Below are 10778 nucleotides of genomic sequence, written 5' to 3' on the forward strand. Positions count from 1 at the left end.
ACTCTCATTATTTCTCATATCAAAAGTATAATTATAAATAGTTTCACTTTATATTTCTTTGTTTCAAATGCCCAAGGTAAACTACTAAGAATGCTAGGTATTTGAGTACATTGACGTTGTGCACTAATGCTGTCACCACAGCTCGTAATTTGCACCGAAGTGCCACATAATTGTCTCGAAGGACCACATAAGTTTGCATTGAAGTGCCACATAAGTTTACAACGAAGTGCCACATAGGTTTGCACCGAAGTTCCACATATTTGTCCCGAATGACCACATATTTATCCCGAAGGACCACATAAGACCCTCGACTCTTGGCATGCTGTTGGGATTTTCGGAAGCTCGAATCGACAACCGAAACAGTTTGCAAAGAAGGGTCGGAACGGTTTTGTGTTTAGGGAGTAAGGAGATTAAAAGATAGAGAATTGCACAGCGATTTATAGTAGTTCAACTTTATCAACCAAAGTCTACGTCCACTACCTTAGCTCCTCACCAAGGATTTTCCAACAAATTCACTAATTTGTTCTTTCTTTTGAGGACAAAGAGATAACCTTACAACTCTCTAGTTTTTCCAGGCTAAACTAGAACCTTTCCCTAGCTTTTACACGGGATAAGCTAGAACATTTCCCCTTTACAAAAGGATAAAATATGTAAACAAGAAAACCTCTCTAAGGTAGGTGTTTACAAGATTGAGCTCACAAGAACAAAATATTTACAAGAGAAAGATGAAATAAGAATGAAGAACTCTTCTCTTGTGTTTGATTGTTTGGATAGTTGTTCTCTTGCTTCTTCAAGTGTCCTTAGCTTGTATTTATAGCTTGGAATGTGTTTGATGTCGTATATAACCGTTGGGGATGTTTTGGAGCCTTTTGGGGATGAGTTTTCTACTCAAAAAGGCTGCCCATAACATGGTGCATCGGTGCACTATCAAGGTGCATCGATACCCTTTCATTAAATTCAAATAAACTAGTCGTTACTAGCCGTTGCAGCCTTGGTGCATGGATACACAACAGGGTGCATCGATGCACTAATTGCATTCGAAATGGAGTGCATGGATGCACTGCAGGGGTGCATGGATGCACTTTGACACCCTTTAGCATTTTTTGCTCAAATCCAAATTTAATGGACTTTGAATTATTTTTGAAACCTTTTTAAAACTTTGAATAAATTCAATTCAAGACCAAAAACAATTTGCCTTTAAATTTGTTATATCGAAACATAATTCAACAACCTCCCCCTTTTTGATATAACAAAACATTTGAAAAACTGTTTTTGGCAAAACTCCCCCTTAATAAAATGTTTAATGAAAAAGATACCAATTGTTAACAAAATGATATCAATTGTTACCAATTGTTTGAAAATATATGAAAATGTTAAGCTCCCCCTTTTTCATTAAGAAATTGAATTTTTCAAACCAAACTTCTCCTCCTTTTTGTTATATCAAAAATAATTCAATCTTTGAAGTTCAAAATAACTTTGGAGAGTAAGTAGTAAATTTGACATTTAAAAATCATTTGAAAAATCAAAGCTCCCCCTCAATAATAGCATTCCAAACAAAATTTAGCTTTTAAGATCATGACACTTAAACAAAATTGAATTTCAACAAAGAACAACAAACATGTTAGTAGTACATGAAATTCAATACATCCAAGTCTAAAATACTTTATGCAATATCAATTATTGAAATTAAGTGCATATGCATAAAGTTTTATAAAAATGTTATGCATTTAAAAAATTGATACCAATTGTTAGAGAGATATCATTTTCATTTAAACCACATGCATAAACATTTAAATTTAAGTCAAAAAAATTATAAAATCAAAGTATTTGAAAAGTTGATATCAATTGTTAGAGAGATATCATTTGCATTTAAAACCAATTTGACCAAAATTTTATTATGATGAACTAAAAATTCTTAAAAATTAATATATCTTTAAAATGTTCATCATAATCATCTTTTCAACATACATGAGATTAAAACAATGATGCATAATCATTTAAAACCAAAACTCATGCATGCATAAAATCAAATGAGCAACCAAATAACCAAAATTAAAAGTATTAAGCTTAGAGGCTACCCATTCCTTTTTCATATGTGGCTAGAGCATCTTGAATATCATCATTTTCATCACCATTGCTCCCACACACCTACAAGAGAAATTTAAGTAGATTTTGGTATCCAAATTACTTTGGATCCTTGGACGTTAGTTTCAATGCCCCTTGTTCCTTTCGGAATCCATACTTGTCTAATTTTAAAACGTTTTCCTTACTTCAAAGGACAAGTATGTTCCTTATGACTATGATAATGACAATGTGAGCATATTGTCATTATTGAACTAAATGAATTATTTAAAATGATTTCTTTTTCTTTTGTTAAGCATTCAAGCTTAACTTTTAAATCAAGATTTTCTTTTTTCAAAACTTTCAATTTTTATTTTTGAAAGCTCTAAATCCTTTTTCAAAATTTCATTTTGGCTTTCAAAATCTATTTTTGTTTTCAAAAGAAAATCGTTTTCGATTTTAAATTTTGAAATCATTTTCTTATATTTGGAATTCATGGTCTCAAATCCCAAATACAACTTATTATAAGCATCATGTAACTCATCAAAAGAATAAGAATTTAATTCATTTGAGCTAGAAGATACCTCGGGCTCTTCAAGAGCCATTAAAGACACCTCCTTTGTTGGTTATTCTTTCTTGTTTCCATGGATTTACTCGAGCTTATTCCAAATCTCCTTGGCATTCGAACAAGAAGAAACTCCTTCATAGATATCTATACCAAATGCACAAAACAACATGTGCATGGCCTTGGCATTTTGTTGAGCTTTCTTCCGTTCTTGGTCACTCTACTTCTTCTCCTTCTTCTTTGGAGAAGAGTATTCACTCTCGATCATCTCCCATGTATCAAGATCATTGGCTTGGATAAATAACTTCATTAATTTCTTCCAATGACGATAGTTCGCTCCATTGAAGTATTAAGGCTTGTCGGTTGGTAGGGAATCTTCCATGTGGAACGATCCGGAGGTGGAAGCCATCTTCTCGATTGTGTCGGGAATTGGTAGAGCTTCTTCTAGGATCATCTCGAGGTGGACAAACCTTCTAACAAGTTAGGATCTGATACCAATTGTTGGGATTTTTGGAAGCTCGAATCGATAACCGGAACAGTTTGCAAAGAGGGGTCAGAACGGTATTTTTTTAGGGAGTAACGAGATTAAAAGATATAGAATTGCACAGCGATTTACAGTGGTTTGACTTTATCAATCAAAGTCTACGTCCACTACCTTAGCTCCTCACTAAGGATTTTCCAACAAATTCACTAATTTGTTCTTTCTTTTGAGGACAAAGAGATAACCTTACAACTCTCTAGTTTTTCCGGGCTAAACTAGAACCTTTCCTTTTTTTTTACACGGGATAAGCTAGAACCTTTCCTCTTTACAAAATGATAAAAGATGCAAACAAGAAAACCCCTCTAAGGTAGGTGTTTACAAGATTGAGCTCATAAGAACAAAATATTTACAAGAGAAAGATGAAATAAGAATGAAAAACTCTTCTCTTGTGTTTGATTGCTTGGATAGTTTGTTCTCTTGCTTCTTCAAGTGTCCTTATCTTGTATTTATAGCTTGGAATGTGTTCGATGTCGTATATAACCATTGGGGATGTTTTGAAGCCGTTTGGGGATGATTTTTCTACTCAAAAAGGCTACCTATAGCATGGTGCATGTGCATCGATACCCTTTATTAAATTCAAATAAACTAGTCGTTACTAGCCGTTGCAGCCTTGGTGCATGGATGCACAGCAGGGTGCATCGATGCACTAATTGCATTCGAAATGGAGTGCATGGATACACTACATGTTGCATGGATGTACTAGTGGCAGGTGCATGGATGCACTGCAGGGGTGCATGGATGCACTTTGACACCCTTTAGCATTTCTTCTCAAATCCGAATTTAATGGACTTTGAATTATTTTTGAAACCTTTTTAAAACTTTGAATAAATTCAATTCAAGTCCAAAAACATTTTGCCTTTAAATTTGTTATATCGAAACATAATTCAACACATGCCAACTATACCTCTAATCCTCATGCATATACTTTGGGGCTATTAATCAAATAATTATGTTCAATCATTATTTAAAGTGTTTCTTATTCACATAGTTTCTCTCTCATAGAGTATGTTCGTATTCACTTATTCAAAGTTCAAATTTACTGATTCAAAGTTCACATTTCCATATTCATATGATCATAAAACATAACTAGAATAATGTAAATGCAATAAAACATTGAAATATAACAGAAAATAAATATAAAGTTTTTGATCAAAAACACGGAGGTTGGATTATTGCAAACCTTCCTCAATTCTATTACAAAACTGAGAAGTTACACTCACCTTTGCCTCACAGAAGTTCTAATACAAATCTTTAACACCTTTCTATTTGATATTGAATATGTTGATTCGTTAGAAATTGAATACGATCAATCACTATAGAAAATAATCGAATATCAATATCATTCTTCGAATCGATTATATCAAATCATAATAACTTAGAATGCAAGAAACCCTACAATTCTATTTCATTTTTAGAAGTATCGGTACTACCCTAACAGTACTGATACTTCCCTTCAAGGGTATCAATACCTCCTCATGGTACCGATACCGAAATAGCATTCGATGTTCAAGGGTATCGATACCTCCTCAAGGTACCGATACCAATCTGGCATTCGATGTTTCAAGGGTATCGATATCATCCTTCAGTTATCGATACTACCCTTACAGTATCGATACCTCTTCAACAGGTATTGATACTACCCTTAATAATTTCACAGATTTTGCCCTTGAAGTATCGGTAGTGTTCTAACGATATCAATACTCGAAGCTCAAAATTGCCATTGTCACCCTGAAAATCACCCAAAAATCCTCCCAACTCTCTTACATACACATAACTTAAGCCTTTAAACTCACCTTGATACTTCCAAACCAACTTGTTCCCATTTACTACTCCCAAACATCCCAAATTTCATTAAAACACTTATCTCTAAAAATCATACCATGTTTTCAACCAAGCTCTTATGCAATTATAATACTCCTAAACCTTTAATTAGCCTATTGACAAGTCAAATATCTCATTAAAACTTCAAAAACTACCTCATATCAAAATTTCATTTCTAAACCCATTTTACAAATCCATGCCTAAATCACTCCTCTTGATGATTTAATCCAATATAAGCTTTCCTTAATCTTATATTACCTTCCCACTTCCAAAATCAAACCAAAAATTAAAGGAAACCCACAATTTCAAAATCTTAACTTGTGGATGCGTCTCACGTAGAAGAAGAAGAAGAGATAAGGAGATGGTTCCAGAATTTACTTTGCTTTCTTCCCAAACCCACGTGCACATCTCCCTTAAAAAGGAAGATAAAATCCCTCTTGAAAAAGACCATATTGCCCTCCTCATGAAACCAAATTTTCCATTAAGTCCTACATATAAATTCCACTATAAATCCTTGAGTTTACATATTTATTCTGATTCAAACATTGAGTTAAGAATTCTTACAATTTTACCACTGACCTGATGATTGGGATGTTACAGATATATTTGATTCGGTTTAATTAAAGATTTAATTTATTAATATGTATTTTGATTTTGACTTTTGGTTAAACTTTTTTTTTCGTTTTGTCTTTAGTAATTTATGAATTAAATGCATATTAAGGAATTCTTTAGAAACAAACAAAGACTTAAGTTTTTAATTTCTGATAGCACTTTTTATGTAACATTATTCTGGGTTATTTCAGATATTGTAGTGCAATCAGAAATTTCAATTTTGACCTTTGACTGTTATAGAAATATTAAATTTGAATACTAATTTTTATTTTGAAACAATTGAATTAAATCAACAAGTCTTTAAAGTGAAATCAATTATGGAAAATATTTTATACATGTTATGACATGTAACTTAAGATATGTTAGTATTGATTAGCCCAAAGGAAGATTAATAGTGCATGTACAACTTTGGTAATAAGCATGTGATAATTATTGGATTTGATGTGTGAGTAATAAATCGACCCAGAGGAAGATTTTTGCTTAACGTGCTCTTATTATCAGTGCTTGGTTATCGCATCAGATATCACTTAAAATGAATATTTTGTCTAAAAATGAAATATTAATGGAGTATTTGGTATCTTGAGATAAGATTTAAGTGTATTCAAATTTATTATTATATTGGTTATCTTTTAATTTAATTAAAAAGAGAAATTAAGAGAAATTGATTGGTTGACAATATTTCTATGAATTTATTTATATTTTTAATGCAATATATATATATATATATATATATATTCAATTCGGTCTTTTCAGTTTTGGTTGTTGGTTAATAGAATATATATAATTTTGAAACAAATTAGTTCATATTATGGATATGTCTGATATTTTGATAGATTAGTTGAAACGAAATGCCGCCAAAGTGACTTATTTTGTGTATATTGATTTATTTGAAATATTAAGATGATTGTGTTTCTTTTGATTCATTCGTTTATTAATTGGCCCAAAGAAAAGTTAATATTTGGCCTGATTTCAAGCGACACCTATGGTAATAACATGTGACAATTATAAGGTATTTATTTTATGTGAGATTACATTAGTCCAAAGATTAGTTTATTGTTCAACATAGCTTATTGTCAATGTTTGATTACTAGAACAAGAGTATTGTTTACTGTTAATATTATTGTCCAAAGACTTGATATTGATGTAGTGTTTGGTATCTTGTGATGGGAATTAGCCATAATTTTGAATTTATTTGTTTACTTAAGATGTGAGCTTCAGTTTTATTTATATTTTGTTCTATATTAAAATTAGTTATTTATTTATTGCTACCACAATATCTGCTCTATGAAAAATGCACTTAGGAAAGTGAATATGAAGGAATGGAAAAATGCACTTACATAAGGTTTTAGTTGTATGAACATAGACTTTGCGCTAAGGAAAAAATAATTTCCACCTCTCATGGGGATAACATTCTTAATTGGTATAATGGATTTTGAGAGGTGAAATTTGTTTAAATTGCATAAGTCTAGTGGACATGAAGCACAACATTTTAGAAGCCTTTAAGGGCACATAATTTGAAAATATTACTAAGGCTAATAGTTTCTTTGACGAACTTGAAAAATATTTTTCCAAAAACAATAAGGTTTAAATGACATCACTTCTGAATTTCTTGATGTCTATAAAGTAAAAGGGTCAAGGAAATTTGAAGGAGTGCATTATGGATATGTTCATATTACTTCAAGACTTAAGACACTTAATATCGTGTTTTTCTGAAGAATTACTTGTTCTTGTGATTTCAGTATCACTTCCTATAAAGTTTGATCAACTCAAAGGGAGAAATGAACTCTAAATAAGCTCATTTTTCATTGTGTGTAAGAGGAAGAAAAGTTTAAGCATAATAAGTTTAAAAGTACTCACTTGAAAAATGCATATAAAGATAAGGGCAAAAAAAATATAAAAGGGTAAACTTCCTTTTGTTTTCGGTATGACTGACTTTAGTCACCAATTTAAAAATTAAAGTTAAATGGTCTCTTAAATTATCGATTTGTCTGATTTAAATCTTTTTCCGTTAGCTTTCGTTAACCCCTAAACAAAAATCTTACGTGGCACTTAAAAAACACCCTATTCTTATTATTATTATTAAATCATACTCCACTTGAGCACGATATTCATAAATCTCTTTCTCTGCCTCTTCCTTTGCCTATCTTAATCTAGTCATTTTTGCTGAAGAAAGAAACCAAAAATTAGTCAACATCGAATCCTCCAGAAAAATAAATAACTACTACTATTAGAAAAGCAACCATGAAATACAAATCAACTTCTCTTCAATGCTTAGTTCACAACTTAATGGTCATTAACTGGGAATAGTCTAACAGCGAACAAAAAATATTATGTGGCATCCACAAAGTCCACAACATGCTTGCAAGCTCTTATATGATTATATTGTTTAATCAAGTTCGAAAGAACGCATATTTCCATTGTCACGTTCACTGTCTATATTTCTTTGGTTTATTAACCTGTATTGACAGGAAAGAACACATATTTCACGATGAAAGTTATGGATAAAACTCTTTTGGCGAGTCGAAAGAAACTTCTCCGATCTTTGGATCATAGGGAGAGAGATTCTCCAATCTTTGGATCATCCTTTCCTCCCCACCTTGTATACACATTTTGAGACAGAGAAGCTTTCTTGCTTGGTTATGGAGTTTTGCCCTGGAGGAGATTTGCATGCTCTCAGGCAAAGACAACTTGGAAGGTACTTGCCAGACCAAGCTGTCAGGTTAGCTCCTTTTTCTCTTATATTTTTAATGTTAACTACTAAGAAATGCCATTGATCTTGTTCTATTGTACTGCAGATTTTACGCGGTTAAAGTTCTCGCTGAGGAGTATGTATCTGGACATGCATGGGGTCATTTACACCATAAACCCGAGAATGTTTTGGTCCGAGAAGATGGGTATATAATGCTTTCGAATTTCGCCTTCTCTCTTAGATGTACCGTCTCGCCAACGTTTATTAAATCATCAAACTCGACTTTAGAACCAAAAATTTAGCATTATTTACTCAGCCTGCATGTTTGCAATCAACATGCGTACTGTAGCCATATTGTATCCAACCTGCATGTTTTGGACCACCTTTTTTCCAAACAAGCCTAAGAAAGACAAAATAAAGAATGAATCGAATCATCAGGTGAGTCCTCTTCCTGCGCTTATTGCAGAACCTACCAATGCTCGATCCATGTCCTTTGTTGTACTCACGACACTACATTAGGTTTTTAGCGGGCATTTTTAGCAGTATTTTTTTGAACAAACGCCGGTAAATACTCGTACTTTAATGGCGTTTTCATTCAAACGCCTATAAATTATGTAATTTAGTGGCGTTTTTGTACAAACGCCGTGAAAGACTCGTATTTAGTGGTGTTTTGATATAAACGCCGCTAAATATTATACTTTAGTGGCATTTTTGGAACAAATGTCGGTAAATACTCGTTCTTTAGAGGCATTTTTATATAAACATTGTTAAATATTATACTTTAGTGGCGTTTTTTTTACAAACGCTGCTAAACAATCGTATTTTAGTGGCGTTTTTATATTAACGCCGCTAAATATCGTACTTTAATGACTTTTTTTAAAAAAAATGTTGGTAAATACTCGTATTTTAGTGGCGTTTTTATATAAACGTTGCTAAATACTCATACTTTAGGGGCTTTTTTAACAAACATCGGTAAATACTCATACTTTAGTGGCGTTTGTATACAAGCGCCGCCAAATACTATTTCTTTAGTGGCGTTTTACGCACCAACGTCGCTAAATATTGTATTTTGGTGCTGAGGAAAAAATTGTTTTTTATAGATATTCGTGGCGTTTTTTTTTATGAAATGTCGCAAAAGACTCTTACTTTAGGAAATGCATCACAAATAAAATCAGTAGCGGCATTTATGGAGTAGCGTCACAATAGATAGCTGCCTTAGCGGCAATTTTGATTAAAAACACCGCGATTGAATAGTTTAAGGTGGCGTTTGTTGGTAAGCACCACGATAGCCCTGCAAATTAGTGGTGTTTACGTAAAAAAACGCCGCTACTGAGCAGTACTTTAACATACCGGGATCCAAATCCCTAATTTTATTCGAACGTTTTTCTTCCTTCAACCCTTATCAAAAATATGCTTCACGCCGTCATCGTCATTCCGTTCACCAACTGCCGACCATCAGGTATGTCGCCGATTTCGTCGTTGTTGATTTTTCATTCCATGTACAAATTATGAAACCGAAATAAGCTTTGTGCGATACTGTTAAATCTCTTGGCTCCCTTCTCATTTCTACACTTATTTCTCGTCCATTTGGATTTGCTAACAAAGATTTTTACATTATACTCATGTTTGTGATGGTTTCTAATCTTCTTTATCATTTTTATTTGTGATATCTAATTGTTTCTGATTTATTTCTTTCAGGTATTTTCTGCATTTGGTTTTGTTCACAAAATTGCTACATTTGAATAGGTTGCTGGCTTCCAGGTGAGATATCAAAAGTGCGCTTAGTTTTTTTGGATCTGTGGAGATTGCGTGTCTTTCATATGATGTTAATCTTTATGACAATGGTTGGCAGGCATTAATCCGATTCACTGAAGCTGAAACTGCTTCTTCAGCAATAGATGCCTTGCATGGTAGAAGTATTCTCAGGTATGTACTGCTTGCTTCCTTTCATCTTGTTCCTTCTTCCACACCAGCACACTCATTTTTCTCATTTCTCTAGCATCACATAATTCTCTTCATATTGATGAAACGCATATATGGTTTGGTGATTGAATAAAAATGTGGTTTCATTCTAATTTTTTTTCATGCTATTTTTAAGGTAATTGTTTCCAGATCATGTTACTTCTTCTCACCTGCTAATCTCGTATTATACACACACTGATCTGAATATCAAGTTTCAGTCTCATCGGAGGAGGTACAAGTGGACCCATGAATACCAAGTCGTTTTCTGTTGAAATTCAATGTTTTGGTCATGTTTATTCCTGAAATTTCATGTAATGTGACTGCTAAACTTTTACTGTGGCATCTAATATATTGGTAATTAATGTGTATGCTCTTTGTCATCTAGGGTTTTAGTGAAGCCATTATATAGAAGGTTTATTGGTAGAATTCAATTTAACATGCTGTTCATTTAAACTTAACCTTGAATTTTCTTTAGCAGGGCGGTAATGAACCTTTGATAGAATTTGTAAGTACGTGTATATGATATA

Source organism: Hibiscus syriacus, unplaced genomic scaffold (genome assembly GCF_006381635.1).
Source record: "Hibiscus syriacus cultivar Baekdansim isolate YM2019G1 unplaced genomic scaffold, ASM638163v2 tig00013738_pilon, whole genome shotgun sequence".
Lineage (NCBI taxonomy): Eukaryota > Viridiplantae > Streptophyta > Magnoliopsida > Malvales > Malvaceae > Hibiscus > Hibiscus syriacus.